General features: G+C 38.9%; 1 protein-coding gene and 1 long non-coding RNA gene across 4 annotated transcripts in view; one reads left to right on the top strand and one right to left on the bottom strand.

Annotated features, from left to right (window-relative positions):
- LOC129731693 (dopamine D2-like receptor) overlaps positions 1–20,057 on the bottom strand; it is a 738,323-nt gene that overhangs the window by 223,933 nt on the left and 494,333 nt on the right. The gene's annotated exons all lie outside the window — the stretch shown is intronic.
- Positions 265–2,566, top strand: LOC129731696 (uncharacterized). Its single transcript, XR_008729056.1, has 3 exons — positions 265–1,573; positions 1,644–1,911; positions 2,025–2,566. It is a non-coding gene; the product is annotated as an uncharacterized LOC129731696 (long non-coding RNA).

Genomic DNA, 20,057 nt, shown 5'->3' with positions numbered 1-20,057 from the left:
AATTTGTACACTGGGGTCTTTTTTCACGAGGCTGATTGTACCGCGTTGGGAAGATTAAATTTACTTATACTAAACTTATTTGATACAAATCTTCCAAGTCGCGTTAAAATAATCTGCGTTATTGTAGAAAAATCGCGATTGAAAAAACGCATAAAAATAACTCGCGTAAAAAAAGACTCCAGTTTACTCAATTTTATTGCCAAACTTGTTTGGTTGAGCAGTGACTGAACGTCATACGGTAATTAGGTAACATCGTTCTAAAATATTCGAAACTGATAAGCCGACGAAAATAACAATTCGTGCTTTATGCCTTCACACTCTTCGGCGGGATCACCCTATCAGCAGTGGGCCGTGCGCGGTTGACGTGAAGAAGCGATCATTTCGATTTAGCCTTTTTCGGTTGCAAGTGTCCCTTCACCTCAGTGTGGAATTTTCCATCAGGGCCCACGAAATCCAGTTTCGATTTTTCGTTAGCCACCAAGGATCGAGATTGTGACGTGGCTTCCTCCGATCGGTCGAGGTTCGTTTGCCTCGTGGCGCGTGTTTTATATAAAACCTAGACAGTACTATATTTGATTACGTGTCCCAAAAGCAGACAAACTGGTTCTCCAGCGATGTACACGGCCGAATTCGCGTGCTACGAACAAACATATGAGTCTCGGCCCTAGCGGGAGGTTTTATGTTTGGAAGATCTTTTAGTTCTGCAATTAAACGTTCAGCTACCGTCGCGATCGGTTCACAGTTGTGAGTTCTCTTCAGTTAAAAAAGTTTAAATTTCCATACCATTGGTTAAAGTTTTGAAAAGGAAAAATGCAGTGCATAGTGAGTGATTGTTTTGTGGTACCTGCCACTGTAAGCTGTGATCGAAACAAGTGTAATGTTCTGAAAAACGGGGGCGTCAATTTGATCGTGAATGGTGAACTGCCCGAAAGGGTTAACCGTAGCATGCGGCCATTAATCATAGAAAACGACGTTCGAATGATAACGCCTGTGGTGGAACCATTAATAATCAGCAACTCATTCTGACGAAAGCACATTGTGTAATTTATGCAGTAAAACAGTGAATTTGTGAGTGTGGGAGTTCACGATTCAAATGTAGTGAATCCATTATTTGTCCAGCAGCATGAAGAAGCGAATACTTACAAATTTTAAAACTCTACTCAATCAATAAATCACATTGCGCTGATTGAATTCAGTGATCTTAATCGCTTTAGCAACTATGACGTACCGGCGTGCACGAGTTTGGAAACGAATATTGTCGGAGAGTTCGGCACTGTAGTCGGGTGGGAATGAACGGAAGATGACGAAACGTGTCCAATATTGAAAAATGCGCTAATGCCGATGGTCGATCCAGTAACCTGTTTGTGTGTTTGTGATCGAATTCTGCTCGGTTAAACTTTGGACGAAGGCGTATTCTGCGCTGGATATAGAAACGGAATAAGCGTCTGTAATGGGGATAGTGGAGGAGGTTTGGCTTTGGAAAGAGCCGATACGTGGTTTTTAGGCGGCATCGTATCATTTTCACACCAGCGTTTACGGAGGATAAGTGAAATCACAGGAATGCGTTTTAAGCGTAAGTATTAGCGTAAAATTGATTTAGAATTTCAGTTTAATAACGGTTGATTTTTTCTACGTTATTACAGAGAATGACAAGTGAAAGTTTGTGTAGCAGTTGAACCAGATGAAACGAAAACGTATCCCGATCTACTGCCTCGACACTGCGGCGTTTATATTCCAAACTGAATCTTTAGAAGAGTAACAACGAAAGTGTTTGGATTCCCTTGGATCGCGTTGCTGTTGGATGACGACTTGGGAAACTGAAGCTGTTTTTCACCGTTCGAGATTCTAGCATCGAGTGGATCATGTTCTAGGATGGCATAAATCTTATCACTCTAATACGCTGAAGTGAAGGTAATGTATGAAAAAAATTAATATTTTGTTATTCGATAAATTAACTACTAGCATTCGAGTAGTGTTTATGAAATATACTCAATTAATGTATTTTTTCACATATTTACCGGCAGATCATATGCAACCAATTTGCGGAACTGGAAAACTACTGACCATCTCGGTATATCATCACAGGATGGGATTTGATGGATTTCGAAACCACGGAGACCTCGGAAACCAGGTTACAGTTCTACCGCTACCGGAGGTCATAGGAAGTTTTCAGTTCGGTAGAAATACACTAGTTTTAATTTATGCTCTGAGACTTCAGCTTTTATACTGTTGCTTTAGCTAACTGAACCGTTTGCTGTCTTAATATTGTATTCACGAATGCGAAAAAGCAGGTTCAGAATAAGATTTATCAAGAATAGAATTGAAAATCAGCTAGGGATCCCCAAAAACCGCCAGCACGAGTACTGGCAAGTCAGTCAAGTCAGAAGTATATCTTGCACTGACATCCAACCAATGTAATTTCTATAAACGTAATTATCCACCAGCATAGCCATCCAAGGAAACTCAAACACTTTCGTTGTTACTCTACTAAAGGTGCGACCACAGTGTCTAGGAAATAGATCGGGATACGTTTTCGTTATATCTGGTTCAACTGCTTCACAGACTTTTGAACCGAAAATTTCTCTCATACCAAATCCGCTGAAAACTCATTCCTGTGATTTTACTGATCCACGGTAAATAATGCTGAACCTTCGTAAACGCTGCATAGCTCTTCGTGTGACATTTATTAGACCCGTCAGATCGAAGGTGTGACAATGATACAATGCCGCCCAAAAACCACGTATTGGCTCTTTCGAAAACCAAACCTCCTCCACTATCCCCATTACAGACGCTTGTTCCGTTGTTCCTTCGTTCAAAGTTTGACCGAGCAGAGTTCGATCGCAAACACTCAAACAGGTTATTGGATCGATCACCGGCATTATCGCCTTTTTGAACATTGAACATGTTTCATCATCTTCCGTTCATCCCCACCCAACTACAGTGCCAAACTCTCCGCCAAAATCCGTCTCCAAGTTTATACCCGCTGGTACAACATAGTTGTCAAAGCGAATAGCAGTACTAAGCTCTATCAACGCAATGTCGTTTAGCGATCGAGTGGAATTTCCAAACTTATAAATCTCCGCCAGGTCATGCTGTTGAGCAAATCGAGGATTTGACACATTCAGATCCAACGTTCGAACGTCGTTTTCTATGAGAAAAAGTCTTTCTCGTATAAACTTTTAATTTGTTAAAATAGATTATTAAACAGAGTTGAACCTTTTTTTTTTTCAAAGTCTAGCGATATCTCGGGAATCTCAATGTGTATTAAATAATGTTTACAACACAATTTTCTAAGGTTCTCAAAATAATTTTAAAAAAATAATCAAATGAACTAGATTTGAAACGAAATTGAAGATATAACAGGCATTATAAGCGTGTAAAAATGTTATTACTACTAGAGATATTTTACTTTCAAATCTATTGAAATCAGCCGAGAATATGAAAATAATTTAAGTTCTAAGAGATCATTCAATAAGATTTTTCTAAAATATAAGTTTTATCAAAGTAAAGTGAATTCGAACAGCCTGCAATATGGATCTATTAATATGCATAAAATTATTTGTTGGTTGAATAAGAAACTATTTTCGCAAAAACTCTACGTCTTTTAAAACAAATCAATCTTATTGAGAACTTTCTTCCCTATGCTAGGTCTGCATTTTGCTTGAAAGATTCTTGAAGCAGTAATTTTGTAATTATTCTACTAAGCCCCGCAATAAAGTATGGAAATGATCAATATATGGTTAGCAAATGCCTCATTAGACATTTGAAACTTCGTAAGTAAGCAGGTGACTTCAATGAGTATCAAGTGGCGTTAACGAGGATGATGGACCCATCGCTGATCCACACAAAGATTCCAGGTAGGCGCTTTATCTATTTGGCAACGAGTTTAAATCACTTTTAAAATATTCTACAGCTTACGCCAAGATTACTTTAATTATTCTACCCGGTGAATTTCTACACTTAAATTCAGAATATCTTGACAACGGATAAAGGAATCTATTCACTATAGGTTTTTGGATCCGTAATAAGGCCAATACAAATTTTATTTTCATTTTATGTCACTTCCCCCTAAAAAATGCTGAAAATTGGGAGGGGAAGAAAAAAAAAATAATCTGTTTTGTAATATTATTGGCTATTCGACAACGTATACACTAAATCTAGCAACAAACAAGTCCAACGCGAGTGTCGTCAAAAGACAAGCCAAATATATATCTATAAATGCGTCTGTCTGTCTGTCTGTCTGTCTGTCTGTCTGTCTGTCTGTCTGTCTGTCTGTCTGTCTGTCTGTCTGTCTGTCTGTCTGTCTGTCTGTCTGTCTGTCTGTCTGTCTGTCTGTCTGTCTGTCTGTCTGTCTGTCTGTCTGTCTGTCTGTCTGTCTGTCTGTCTGTCTGTCTGTCTGTCTGTCTGTCTGTCTGTCTGTCTGTCTGTCTGTCTGTCTGTCTGTCTGTCTGTCTGTCTGTCTGTCTGTCTGTCTGTCTGTCTGTCTGTCTGTCTGTCTGTCTGTCTGTCTGTCTGTCTGTCTGTCTGTCTGTCTGTCTGTCTGTCTGTCTGTCTGTCTGTCTGTCTGTCTGTCTGTCTGTCTGTCTGTCTGTCTGTCTGTCTGTCTGTCTGTCTGTCTGTCTGTCTGTCTGTCTGTCTGTCTGTCTGTCTGTCTGTCTGTCTGTCTGTCTGTCTGTCTGTCTGTCTGTCTGTCTGTCTGTCTGTCTGTCTGTCTGTCTGTCTGTCTGTCTGTCTGTATGTTCCCTATAGACTCAAAAACTACTGAACCGATTACCGTGAAAATTTGTACATAGAGGTTTTCGAGTACGAGGAGTAATCCTAAAATATTAGTTTTGCTCTATCTCATAAGCGTTGGCAAGGGGGGTGAAGTTGTGGTTCATGAACGTGAAAACTTCCTCCCCTATGACCGTGCTTATTTATATACAGATGTTTTTAAGTCTGAGATGTAGTTTTGCGACATTATTGTGCCATGTTAGACTTTTCTGAAAGCTCAGAGGCGTTGCAATAATGAAGGCTGGAGCGGGGGGGTCACCGATGTCAATCTTTGATGATTTGAAAACTGCTGACCGATCAGCATTGAATTCGGTATGAAGAATCTATGGTATCTGTTATAATTCTACGAATATATAAAATATATATTCCATTAGCGTGGTAAGGGGTGGGGGGTTTATTTACTATTTTTAAACTCCTCGAGACGTAACTTGATCACCGCACTAATTTTGATAGATGAGTATGTTTCTATAACATTCATTTTTCTGTACCCGGTGGCGTAGCAAGGGGGGATGTACTTATTTCATCTATATTTATAAATGCGAATGTCTGGCTGTCTGTCTGTTCCCTATGGGCTCAAAAACTACTGAACCGATTGCCGTGAAAATTTGTACATAGGAGTTTTCGAGGACGGGTTGTAACACTAGAATATTAGCTTTGCTCTACCTCATAAGCGTAGGCAAGGGGGCTTAATTTGTACTCTGTAAACTTGAAAACGTCTTCCACAATAACCGTGCAACTTGAAATGCAGAGGATTTTCAGTATGAGGCGTATTTTTGTAACGTTAGTGTGTCATTTGAGACTTTCCTGCATCCCATTGGCGTAGTAAGTATGGGGAGAGAGAGGAGCCATGTCACCCTTTAACAACTTTGAAACCGCTGAACCGATCATCATCAAATCCAATTTGTATACGTGGGTTCTTAAGTATGTTTCTACGACATTGGTTTTTCTGTACTTTAATGGCGTAGCCAAAGGGGGTAAGTTTATTATTATATATTAATTGATGATAAATTCATCATAAAATGTATATACAGGTGATTCGAGGCTTTCGCGACATTAAGAGGAGGAAAAGAAAGTGGATGAATGTTGTCAACCAATATCAATTTTGAAACCGGCTGGAAAACAACCTAAAATGGCCAAATACGACATAATATGATTCCCAAAATCGGAGTGATGACTAGAGGTCGGAAATCTACCGTTTGAAATTCAAGATGGTGTAACCTCCGGTTTTAAGTAAATAGGAAAAAATGGTCAAATACCATCAAGTATAAGTATTTTCAGAACGAGAATGATGCACTAAGCTCGGAAATCCATATTATATGCCATTTTGAAATTCACAATGGCGTCTTCCGCTTTTCATGAAACTGCCTAAAATGCTCAAACTCATTCCAATATGAATATTGCCGTAATCTCTTTTATTTCGGTTGCGGTAAAAATGCCAAAAATATTGATTCCAGAATCGAGATAATGTCCGGAAACCGGAGAACAAATTTAGACGTCATTTTTAAATTCAAGGTGGTGACTTCCGGTTTTCGGAAAACAGTCCAAGTGGCCGAATACCATTCAATATGGGTATTTCTGGAACCAAAACTGTGTCCAGAGACCGAAAATCAAATACAGACGTCATTTTGAAATCTAATATGGCGACTTCCGGTTCCTGGAAATGGCCAAATACCACCCAATATGAGCATTTCTGCAATCGAGATGATGAACATAGGCCAAAAATCGTTCCCAGACGCCATTTTGAAATTTGAACTGGCAACTTCCGGTTGCCCAAAAACAGCCAAAAATATTCATTCTAGAACTGAGATGATGCCAAGAGATCAAATCCAGACGCTATTTAGAAATACAAAATGGCGACTTCCGGTTATCGAAAACGACCAAATACTACAAAATATGGAGATTTTTGAAATCAAAATGATAGCTAACGGTCAAAAATCGAAATAATTATGAAATCCAATATAACGATTTCCGGTTTTTGGAAAACAACCAACGATGACCGAACACCACCTAATATGAGTGTTCCGTCGTTTCAAGATCCAAAGCGGTGACTTCTGGGGCCCCTGACGCCATTTTTACATATGCCATCTGAAATTGCAACTTCGGGTTGCTGAAAAATAGCCTAATATGATCATTCTGGAATCGATATTGTAGATTCACGGTATGGAAAGGGCTACTGTCAGTAACGTAGTTTTTGATAATCGTTGGTAGCAATTGTAGGGTAGGCGTAGTTTAGCCGAGACACATCATCTGCCATACTTAGCCAAAGACACGATTACAAGCAAATCAACCAATCTCTCTCAGCCCAATATTTCAATGCTTCTGGCCTCGTTATAAAAGGGCATTCCACCATCATAGATCCCTCTTTCTTACTATCGATCAACCCAATAGCAAGTGTCACGGCCGGTCACCAAAATTAATTATAGATTAGTTGTAAAACTCTAGTAGTTAGTTTAAATAGTTAATAAACGTTGTTAGAGTGTAAAATCTTTTTGAGCCAATAAATTAACAGTAGAACAAAAATCGTATAGTGGGTGCTTGAATAAAAGGAGCTACTCGCATACTGGCGCTTTGGTGTGAAGTTAGGCAATAAGCTCGACTAGATAGGGAGAGCGCAGTTTTATGCTACTAGAATTCGGGATTCGCGTCGGAGTCGCGGAATATCGCTATATTGGAGGTCAACAATATCCAGAGATCGGAAATCAAATCCAGACGCCGTTTTGAAATTCAAGATGGCGATATCCGGCATCCGTAAATAACCGAATACCACCCATACGTTGTTGGAACCAACCCATACTCAGAGGCCAGAAATCGACTTAAGGAGCCATATCCAAGATAGACATTTCCGGTTTCTGGAAAACAGCAAAAATGATAAGGAAAAGTTATTGACCTAAATATAATGATACAAGATTGTCGAAAAATGGTAGCTAACTATGCATAGGAATCAAGTCCGCGTTTATATCCACTCCGATCATTTCACTCTTTTGTTGTGTCATTTAGCAAGATGTGTGGATGAAAGTTAGCCAAATTCTTCCTTTTTGGACTATCGTGTGTGCCAGTAGTGAAATATATTTAATAAAAGTTAGAAATAGGGTGAAAATTCACTCAGAAGATTCGTGATTCGTGATTTGTGAAAAAAATGGCTGAAACAAGGGAAACCGTTTCGTTGCGTGTATGAGTTTCGTATTCGTGGTGAAGGAGATGGGAGAAACTTGTGTGTGTCGACTTGATGGCATATTGCTCATCTCATCGTCAAAGCATAACACCAAAAGATAAGTAGAAGTAATATTGTAGCAGGTTACATAAGTAGTAATTTTGTATTTTATAGTGAAATGATTTTATTGACGTGTCCTGAGAACTCATTTTTCATCTGATCTCATTTCATTACATTTCCGCTTATTGATACACGAGTGTAGTATGAGTAACAAGTACTACCGCTTTCCAATTAGAAACGGTTAACTGTCACACTGCTATATTCTTAGACTAGTTTTTTTTTCACCTCTCTCACACACTTGATGAACGTGTGAAAATGGAGATGGCTGTATATTACTGTGTACTTGACGTGATTGTGTCGCCTGCTGTTGTATAGGGGAAGATGACAGGCGATATGATTGTATCCGTTCTCGGTCTTAGGTGATACTGTTTTCTTTTCACCGCTCGCGAATTTATCGTTTGAGGTGTAATACCGGTTATGCCTCGCGATTCCTATAGCGGTAGGTTTGTGCGATATTTTTTGTTAAATTCGCTACTTTGGTGTAATACTCTTCCACTGGAATTGTTCGTTTGCGGTTTTGAATTGCGTCAGAATTTAACTTACATCGCTTAAGTGTAGTACGCAAATTGAATAGTTTATTTTGTTATACAATATCAAATAATGCCATTTACTTTAGATTGCTATTTGAGTGTTTGTTATATATGTTTTGAGCGCATGGCGAGTCGGTCCCGTTAGTATTTAGAGCAAGCCGAGAAAAATTTAATTCAATGTATAATTTCATATCATTGCTCATTACGATACGGGACTATGTGTTTGGATGCTTTCCCGAAGTTTTTCAGAACAAAGTTGTTGAATTCATTAGTTGTTATAGGGCTATGCCTCTTTAGCTACCATTTCCGCCTAATATTTTAGTTTTGGTGAGGGTGCGAATGGGTCGGACTCACTATGCGCGGTAATATTATGCTTTTAACTTTTCTATGACTTCTTTAGTTTTTAAATAAATTTTGTTGCTTCCAAGCGAGTTCTCAAGAATTGAGTTTTGGTTTTTTTCTGCAGCTTGCCCCGATTGCCTTAATACGTGTGATGTTTTTCAATTTTTAAACACGCTTACTTTGATGGAATTGGAAGCATAACAATTTAAAAATTTATCATTTGCGTTATGACCAGACGGTTACGAACAATTTGCTTAGTTTTATGTACTTGTTTTATGGTTTTTTGAGCTATTGAATGAATGTTGAAACAATTTTATTTAATCACGTTGGTATCTTGTCGGTCGGCAAGACAACTAACTCTTGATTGCGATTGTTTTGGCATTTTATAAATCAACTTAGAACTCTGTCTTGTTCGATATGCATATTTGCATTTTTTTCAATTTTTTAGCTATGAATGCATGAAACTTTGCCAGGTTTTATACTCAGTAGGTATTTTAGCTTAATCATTCGAGAAGTAAGAAATAATCACGGCAAAACTCCGTGTCCCTGCGCGTCTGCGTCGGTATAAGAGAATAGAGATGTCGTTTATAATGCTCCGTTGTAAACATGTCTTCGGCCCGAGATTTTCGGTGTGTTTGTGACTTCCCGCCTGTTGGTTCTATTCCAGAACGTTGCGACTCAGAGTAAGTTTCGTTCGTTCAGTAACTATAGCATCGTTCGTCAAAAAAAATTAAATTATTCGCAATAATATATACGCGATGTTTACCTCTACTGAAGTGCGCTTGCTTTCTTGCAGACGCGCCTCATTCGCATAGGATCGCGGGGTTGATAAGGAAGATACACACCGTTGGTATTCGTAATACGCAAGCCTCGCGCGAATCATCATTCGATTCCATTACTGGCCACGGAGACATAATTACACAAACCATTCTCTCCATCGCAGAATAGAGATGCGGGATAAACTCAATCTTGGTATGACCGGTCAACCAAAGATTCACAGCTCGTTGACAAGCGTGTCGCAAATCGAGTTCAAATGTTTAAACACGATGGATGGTTTACGAGCGCTCCGTTCCTGAATATTCCCGATGTTTGGCATTAAAGATACTTCGTCCGCCTTCGTAATAAGCTAACTTCGCGCGCAGCATTGTCTCTTGGTCTAAACCGGTACAAAATATAAATAAGCTAATTGTGCTCTTCTAGTCAGTCGGCTGAATTTAGAATAAACTGAAAATAGCTAAATAGAGACGGGTAGGAGTAACAAATATGATCGCATCACTTATCAAAGTGAATCCTGAACCAACGAGCCCTCCCCTACTAACAAAAACCTCCTTCCTGTGACCTTTGTGGAGATGCAGAGGTAAACACGGTCTCCAAATAGCAAGGGTCACAATAACATCCCTTCTCTCTTCCCACCTGATTGCAAGGACGTGGCCGGCGTCGTTATTGATCCTTTAAAGTATTGAGTCACTATAACTTGTACAATGAGAATGGTCGGTCACTCCCAACCCCATTCAGTTGATTCACTGTGCAATTTTACTGATTCGGATCAATCACGGAGTGCAACCATTGATATGTGCAGTCAGTCAAGCTAAGCAAGCTAAGCTAAGCTAAATATAATGATACAAGATTGTCCATTGTAATCTTATTGATTATTATCATTCACAGAATTATTGAAAAAAAAGTTTCCTTCGAACATATCCTTTGCGATTATTTTCGAATGCAATAATGTAAGCAATGTAACGAACAGTAATATGTATCACTACGTCAACCTTGCGGTCGTGGCTTTGCAACCCAATCTCCTAATTTTACCTTACCAGATCAATACTCGATTAAAACTTAGTAAATTGGGCTTATAGTGATTCTATTGATTTTGCTAATTCTTAAACAACATTTTGAATACTGGACTTTTAAAGGTTTTTTTTTTAAATTACAAAAACATCTGTTTTCACTCAACAATAGCAGGCCTTAAGTACAGGTAGTCATCAAAAATGATGGATAGTGTTTTCAATTGTAAAACAAATACACATCTCGAATCGTTTTTAATAAGAATATCCGATTTTGATTTGTTGACGTTACGGAGTCACGGTACGTGGGTCTTTTTGCATGTGTTGCTTGATTTGGACAACGCTATACCTAGCTAATATAATAAACTTATTATCAGAACGCTCCGTCAAGTTTATAACAATTATATCTAGTACTATTTTCCCGAATGTATTTGTTAGAGTTTTGATAGAAATAGGAACAAGAAAATGGATTCAGGAAAGCAGATTTTTGGGCATAATACATAAGGCTGTATGTACATTTAACATGGTAATGTTAATATTTGTTTGAAATAAGGTACATTTGATAGGTATGCCGTTGTCGTCTTAAACTTATTGGCTCAGCAACGCGAGCCGGGTATCAGCTAGTAATTGATAATAATGAAGAAGTGTTATTTTTCAACATTCATTTGAATGCAAGATATTTCTTTTTTTCTTCTCAGTTTTATTCATTTTTTAAAGTTTTAAGGTTAAGCAATGTCGAAAAAGAACACCCCTAATGTTAAAACAGCAAAAATATGAAATAATGAAAATAGATATTTAAATTAATCTCAAATCATTTTAAGGGGTTGTGTCACATTTCCCCGAAAGTCATTTTTCCGAAACACAACTTCCCGAATGATATTTCCCCAAATGTTATATCTCCGAATGTAATGTTTCCCCGAATGTACCACTTCCCCGAAATTCATTTATCCGAATGTATCATTTCCCCGAATGTACCGTTTTTCCGAATTTAGGTTCCCCGAATGTAACATTTCCCAGAAATTTGATTCTCCGAGTGTGAAATTTTCTCGAAATTTATTTCCCGAAAGTGCGTTCTAAGCAATACTACGATTTTCCCCCGAGAAATTCGGTTTGTTATTTCACGACGCAGGTGCGATGATGAGTAACTAATTAATCACGCTTTCTTATAGGTCATGAAATTTTCGTAATACACTAATGTCGCTTTGTACGCGGTTTTATACGCAGGTTTTTTTACGCGGTTATTATTACGCGAATTCCGGATTTTACGTGTTTTTTTTTTACGCGGATTCCGAAATTTACGTATTTTTACGCGGGTTCCTTTGACACGGCACGTATTCCCCGCATAAAAAGCGACTTTGGTATATGAGACATTTGCGCGATTCCATCGATGCGAGAGCACCGCGTGACCATCTACCAAAACAAAAGCATACAACGAATGTTAACATAATTGATTTATGACGAAACCGCGCAGCGAATGTCGCGCGTCCCCAGAGTTAATTTATGAGTATGAGAGTATGAGAGACATACAAATGTATCGCGATTTTATCGATGCGAGAGCAACGCGTCCAATCATGAGAAAGCCAATTATTTTGGATTAAGCGAAGTGGTGAGTGGGTGGTGAGGAGCTGAAATATATGAAAGTCATCTTTTTTACAAAAGCTCAAGTCAAAAATTCATGTATGTATTCACCTTAAACTTTTTAGCGTTTTGTATGCTTAAACAAATTTGAATTCTTTAACTACAAAAATAACGAAAGTTTAAATCTTGTGTTTTTTAATAAAATTATGCAAAGATTAACAAAAAATAAACCAGAGCGAAAATTGGTGTTCCATTTACTCAAGACTCTTCAGAGTTTTGTTTATTGAACAGTTTGAGATAAATCATCGAACTATTGTCAAGATTCAACTTCATATTTAATTTATAGAAAACATTTAATTGATAAAACACTTATTTCGTCGCCTTTGTTTCAGTACGTCCGTTTTCCTAGTTTCACTGACTCCTAGAGACTACAAAAGCTACAAAACTACAAAATATGTTTGAGATTACATAACAGCACCCCAGGCGGTGTTGTCGCGCGATAACTATTATTAGATGGAATATTTGAAATGATCGTTTATTGTGGCGTTGGAGCTGGGTACCAGCGTTACGTCTGTTAGTCTGTGATAAAACTATGTAGAATGAGTGAATTGGTAACGAAAGGCTGATACTCAAAAGACTGAAACACGAAAGGCTGTAAAGTATGTATCATATACGAAAGGCTGGATCATAAAAAGCTGAAAGTTTTGTAATTTTAATCAGAATTAAAAATTTTCCTAAGGTGACAAAGTATAATTGTTTTGGTCGCATCTCGATAAACCAAAAAGTAGTTTGTTAAAAAACGTGCTTTTGAGGCAAATAAAGGATTAATGGCAATGGAATAGATTAATGGAGGAATAGAAACCTGCCACAAATATGTGAAATAACTAGTTTTTCCGTTGAACATACTGATTTGAAAACAATATCAATGCGGTTCTACGAAGAATCGACAGCCTAGTCTCCAAGCCTCACCAGCCCTAGGCAATTTACCGCTTCGTATATCCATATTCATAGGTATGCTCGTACCCATAGGTGTATACCTGATGCGGCTTAGCGGCATAATCGAGGGCAAGGGACTGTGGCGGCCCCCAAGGCCGGCACTGCTCTCGTAGCCCGAGCCGGCCGCCGACCCGCCGTCGGAAGCGGCGGCCACGTGCACTTAAACAACTGATCTGTTGGATTTCCTAGGTCTATTCCAAACATAGGGGTGATCCCCTAGTTTACGTCCGAACGAGCGTCAGTGAGTAACGACAGCATTCACCCCGGACAATCGAGTTGGCCAAAGGCCACGAGTGTGTTGCATCATATGTAGTTTTTACTGTGAACTTATATTTAAATGCAGAAATTGAGCTATTGAAAGTTCTCATAGACCGGAAGATGAAAATAGGGATCACTAAAAATCGCGATGTCTCATTTTTTCAAATAAATATCAAAAACTTCAAGAGTTTTGCCCGGGAAGTTGATTTTTCAATTTTTACTGAATTTGAACAAGTTTTAAGCTGTTATTGTCTTTGAATTTATGCCAATAGGTTTTCAAATAATCATATCTTTAATAATATTGCATCGATTTTAATGAAACCTTCACAGCAGATGCATCCTAAGTTGTAGTTTCTAAATATATTTTTGTTTGAACAAAAAAAAATTTAATAGTAACTATTTGAAACAATATGTTGAAAAACAATGTTCTGGGGCACTGAAAAATATTAAAAAAAATCATAAGTATTTTCGACCAAATTTCGAAACGGTCCCTAAAATTTCGAGTTGGTGATATTCTTTGTTCAAAAGATATGGGGTTTCAAAGTTGGTGCCGCCACGCATACTCAAGCGAGAAACGCCCCTAAACCCATCATTCTTCAGTTGTGGTTTCCGGAAAAATAGTACATAGGCGTCGTACACAAATTACGTAACGCTAAAAATCTAGATTTCATACCCCCTCTCCCCCCTATGTAACGATAGGTAAGGTTCGACATGACTCCCCCCATCTAAAATTACGTAGCGATGATCAGCCTGATCCCCCTCCGAAATTTGGAATTTCGGGCAAACATCCGGTTACGTAACTGTTTTTATTACCCCTTCCCCCTCCCCCCTACGTAACAATAAGTAACTCATATTGAACCCCTCTCCCCCCCCCTTCATGCGTTACGTAATTTGTGTACGACGCCATATGAGAAACATCCTCTGGGAAAATGATACATTCGGAAAATGATACATTATTTTTCGCGGAAATGTTACATTCGGGGAATCGTTTTTCGGGGAAGTGTTACATTCGGAGAAATATTTTTCGGGGAAGTGTTACATTCGGGGAAATAATTTTCTGAGAATTGGTACATTCGGGAAAAAATCATTCGAGAAAATGTTTTTCGGGGAATCGGTACATTCTGGGAAAATGGGTTTCGGGATAATGGTTTTCGGGGAATTGTTATACAATCGTCATACTCATCCCGTCGGGTCATACTATACGGCTAATTAGAGAGGACAATCTGTGCTACAAGTGACGTTTTGACAGTGTTGTGATCGTACATTTCAGTCTCAAGTTATAGCGCGCCAAAGATGGAGTCCACCAAGCAAGAAATTCGTCATGTTTTACGTTTCTACAACCTGAGAGGTAAAAATGCAACGGAGGCGTCCAAAAAAAATTGCGAAGTTTCTGGGCCCGACACTGTAACGATTCGCACAGCACAGCGTTGGTTTGATCGATTTCGTTCGGGTGTAGTGGCTGTCGAAGATACACCCCGTACTGGTAGGTCAATCGTCATAGAAACCGATAAAATCGTGGAAATCATCCAAGTAGACCGGCATGTGAGCATTCGCTCGATTATTCAGGAGCTGGGTATATACCATAAAACTGTTTGGAACCATTTGCAGAAGATGGATTCCAAAAAAAGCTGGATGTTTGGGTGCCACATGAGTTGACGCAAAAAAACCTCTTAGACCGAATCAGCGCCTGCGATGCACTGCTGAAACGGAACGAACTCGACCCAGACGGTGACTGGTGATGAAAAGTGGACGACGTACGACAACCTCAAGCGAAAAAGATCGTGGTCGAAGTGCGGTTTTGCTGTGTGTTTGGTGGGATTGGAATCATCCACTGTGAGCTGCTCAACTAAAGCTAGACCCTCAATTAGGTTCTCTTTTGTGAGCAGCTCGACCGTTTGAAGCAGGCGATTGACCATAAGCGGACATAATTGGTCAATAGGAATGGTGTTGTTTTCCACCAGGACAACGCTCGGCCTCACACAGAAGCTACGGGAGCTCGGATGGGATGGCTTATCGCGACCACCCAGTCCGAATCTGGCACCGTGTGATTACCATCTCTTCCGGTCCATGCAAAACGCTCTTGGTGATACTAAGTTGGCCTCAATAGAGGCCTTCGAAAACAGGTTGTCTGTGTTTTTTTTTGCAAATAAGGAGGGAGGGTTTTATAAAGGGGGTATAATAAAGTTTCCTTCTAAATGGCAACAAGTTTGCGAACAAAATGGCGCATATTTGACTTAAATCGGATAATTCTAGGTATGGTAAATAAAGCGTCAAATTTCGATCAGAAATACGACATTTCTTTTTCCCCAACATCGTGAACATTAGCTGTTGTACCCGTAGAGGTTACCCTCGTATAACACTACCACTTGGTTCAGTGACATTAACCGAAAATCCATTCCACACATAATCTTGAATTTGACTCTGCCTTATCAAATTCTTATATTTTGGTTATTCATCAATTATGTACAGATTCCGGTTTATTCCAGCTCTTTCAAGCATTCTTTCAGCTTCTTCAAAACAGTTATTGGCAACTCTGGTGTACGACCATCGTTCGACTTAAAAAATCGCTGCTGTTTTTTTTTGCTGATAAGAGCTGTTGTTTGTACTCGGTCCTCTGATTTTAGTCTTTTAGATTGCTACTCGAAAAATTTGTTCATGTTCGTTTACATTCACTAGTCGCATGTTTAATTTGTGCTGGGTCATTCTTACGTAACCTAACCGCCAGCGGCGGTCGTCTAATAATTTGGCCTTGTTCTGCTTTGCTTTGAGGATCTTTAACTATGTATAGCGTGACGCTGGGAAACTATGTTATACACTGTCTTCTGATAATAATGCTAATATATGCATAGTCAAAACCTGATACTTGCGTCAGCCAGTCAGTGAGCTTATGAATGTAAATTATACTGGGCGATATGTTACCTGTTGTGTTGGTGGTTTTTGGTGAATTTAGGCTTACGTGGAAAGGTTTTATTGGCTGGTTTTTTTTTCTGACCTTTTGCTGATGTTTCGCTGGTTGATACGGAAACGAATGCTGAGATGCTGCGCTATGTTGAACGCCACGTGTTTGTCGTTTTGTTGTGTAAGTGTGCAGCTTCCCAGATTCAATGCTGTGAGATCGTCGGGCTGTGCTTTCTGTTAGGGTGATTGTTTTGTTGTTGTTTTTGCAGGCTTTTTACTTCATAATTCAGATGATGCAATGAGTAGTAAATCAACATCCTGCCTAATGCAACTGGTTTTGCGTATCAGTTTTTTGATAAGGTTTGACTTGCGTTACGTATTATTATTTTCATTTCTCAAAATCATCTTTGCTCAATGGTCCCACATGGTATCTAAGTATATTATTTCGTTCGTTTCCATGAGTTGTTATCGCTTTCTAATGTCAAATTCGGCAGATACCTATGAGAATTGTGTGAAAGAGTGCGCAAAAACTAATTTCGCACTGAAGATAAATCGTGTTTTTTTATATATTTTTTTTTTTTTTGTTACTTTTAGACATTGCCATTTAATACCACTTATTGCTAAACAACAAATCAGGATCGCATGAAGTTTTTGTTATTTGTTATTCGATTAACTGATGGAAACTAATCTATGTGGTAATACAAAGTACAGGTCGGACTCGATTATCCGGAGGCACGATCATCATATCCGTGGTTGGATTATGCGGAGAAAATGGCTCGATTATCCGGAGTCATCTAATTTTCTTCAATTCTGGATTTTTGTTCACATTTGTGACGCTTGTGTTTCAGTCGATTCTATCTAGAAATGGCAAATTTAATGCAATATTTCGCACTTTATACTGCGTAGTCAATTCGGTGCATAAAGAGAGGTAACACGGTTTACTTATTTTATTATAATTGAATTTTCTACATTTGAGAAATATCGACATACAGTTGCTAGATAATTTGTACATTTTATGCCGGCGTATTTACCGACTACAATATTGTTTGGCTTCCAGGGAGCTGTAAATCTTTCGACCGAAACTTCATGTTTTCCATAAGTCATTGTTGGGTCAGATTTGACATATGGCGCTTCATCTTGTTCTTCAAAATAACGATACAGCATCTCTGTTGTACAGCACTCGTAGCCAGCGTTGCCAGGTCATTTTTTTTCAAAAATCTGGAAAAAGCAAAATAAAAATCTGGAAAAAACCTGGCAGTCATTTCGTGGGGTGAAAGGTTAATTTTTCGAATAAAAGTTTTGGGGAACGCAAAATTTGAGGTGACAAAATTGCAAAATTTTGCGCCAAAATTGAAGTGATGACCTTTTTGCGGAACAGAGAAAATAAAATCTGGATAAAATCTGGATCATCCATGAAAAATCTGGATAATTGGACATCAAAGCTGTCTACCTGGATACATGTTCAAAAATCTGGATAATCCAGCTAAATCTGGATACCTGGCAACGCTGCTCGTAGCTCATATATCCGCTCCATAATGAATTGGTGTTTTGTTTTGGTAAATGCGTGAAATGTTTTATGATGATTCTTCACATCGGTTTTACAGAAATGGTGGATTCCTTAGCAAGCTTTCATTGGAACGTAGCGGGATGCGAGGAATCTTTGCGCGGACCTATATCATCACGTTGATCACGGACCTTCATTAGCAATCCTCGCTGAAACCAGGCCACTAGGTGCACAAGGGTTTGCAAATCTAAAAATATAAAAATGCAGTCCTGTCTGTCTGTCTCTCTGTCTGATACATATAAGCTCTGAAACTACTGCACCAATCGGTGAGATATGTTGTATATAGGGATTTTAGGGGTCAGGAAAAGTTACTAAGATAGTTCGAGAGTCCTCCCTCTTCTGGAAGGGAAGGGTCCCATACAAATGAAACACAAATTGCTGCACATCTCGAGAACTAACCAACTTAATGGAACCATATTTGGCAGGTGAATATTTTTAGGGGTAACAAATATGAGGTCAATCATACAAATTGAACAGATATTTCAACCAGGTTTTCCGAAAAACAGCCTAACATGATCGGGTCGATGCACAGGAGCCAAAATTCGACTCCAGACGCAATTTTTAAACTTAAGATGGAAACTTCCGGTTTTCAATATGGGTGTTCCAGGAACTAGAAGACGCCCAGAGGCCAGAAAATGTTTCCAAATGCCATTTTGAAATCCAAGATGGCGACTTCCGGTTCCTGAAAAATAGTGTAAAGTGCCCAAATACCACCCAACATAAGTATCTCCGGAGCCAGAATGATGCACGGAGCTTAAAATTGACCTCAGACACCATTCAGACACCAACAGCAGAAAATGACCGAATGCTAATCAATATGGATATTTCCGTAATCGAGATGATGCATAGAAGCCAAGCATTGATCCTGGACATCATTTGAATCCAAAGATGACCCCTTTCAGTTTCTGGAAAACAACCAAAATAACTGTATACCACCCAATGTGGGTATTTCCGGAATCGAATTGATGCCGGAAATTTTTTTTTCTTGTATCCTTTAGTATTTTTTCTCAGCTTTCCAATGCTGGTCTCAGATCAAAAGTAGGTAGTTGCGAACACGGTCGAAATTGCATTTCTCTGATATAATCCAACTATTTCACTCCTTCCTAACCGAGAGGTCAACAAATTCGATCAAACAAAAATGGCATTATCATTATTTCTCTATTTCCAATAACTATGTGCATTTATAATTTATTAGGGACTTTCGGCTCATCAGTCAGCTGACCCTAATAAATTATACATTAGTCACAGTCGAGAGTACTTTCCGATATGTGCATTTATATCAAATTTGAAAGACCTCGTGCACTTAGTGGCCTGGTTTCAGCGAAAAATACTCACTTTCCAGGTTTCGCTGCTTATGGACATCCTGTAGAAACTTTTGATGTAATAAACGTGTGGCCCTGGAAACCTTCTTTGGCGTCTCCTGAGTAAGTAGCAAACTCGTGACACCTTCTTTGGCATACTTCTCTCAAATGATGATAATTCCAATGTTCTGATGCATCACTTGAAAGTAACCTAATACAGTGCTAAAAAACGCAAAAACCTCCATGCTACTCAATCCAACAATGAGAATGGGCTGTGGCTGGTAAACTTCACCGTAGCCAGAGGTTTGGCAGTGTGTAGCACATATTTTGCAGGACAGATATCAGGAAGTACACATGGCAACACCCTAATACCGAAACCTGCTCTCAGGTCGACCATATTTTGGTTGATCAGTATTTCTCAGATGCCACCGATGTACGGTCCTTCCGAAGACCAAATTTCAACTCAGATCACCATCTTGCGATAAGAAGAATCGCGCTCAGCTGGCCAAAACATGCATATAAAGTCAGGTGAGCAATACAGCGCGAGAGACGTGACGACAGCAGGAACTACACGTAACGAATGGTTCGAATGTGGAATGTGACACACCAGATAAGCAAAATATTTACAACAACTTTTCCCTTGACGTCGAGAAAATCCAAGCTATCATTAAAGCTACAGAGCGTTTCAAAGTAATTTACTTTTTTCAAAAAAATGTCAAAAAACGTCAGTATGCCAAGCTTTGAAAAGTCATAAAAAATTGC

This window comes from Wyeomyia smithii, chromosome 3, assembly GCF_029784165.1.
Source record: "Wyeomyia smithii strain HCP4-BCI-WySm-NY-G18 chromosome 3, ASM2978416v1, whole genome shotgun sequence".
Classification (NCBI taxonomy): domain Eukaryota; kingdom Metazoa; phylum Arthropoda; class Insecta; order Diptera; family Culicidae; genus Wyeomyia; species Wyeomyia smithii.
Note: the sequence above shows the minus strand (reverse complement) of the source record. Positions and strands in the feature narration are given on the sequence as shown.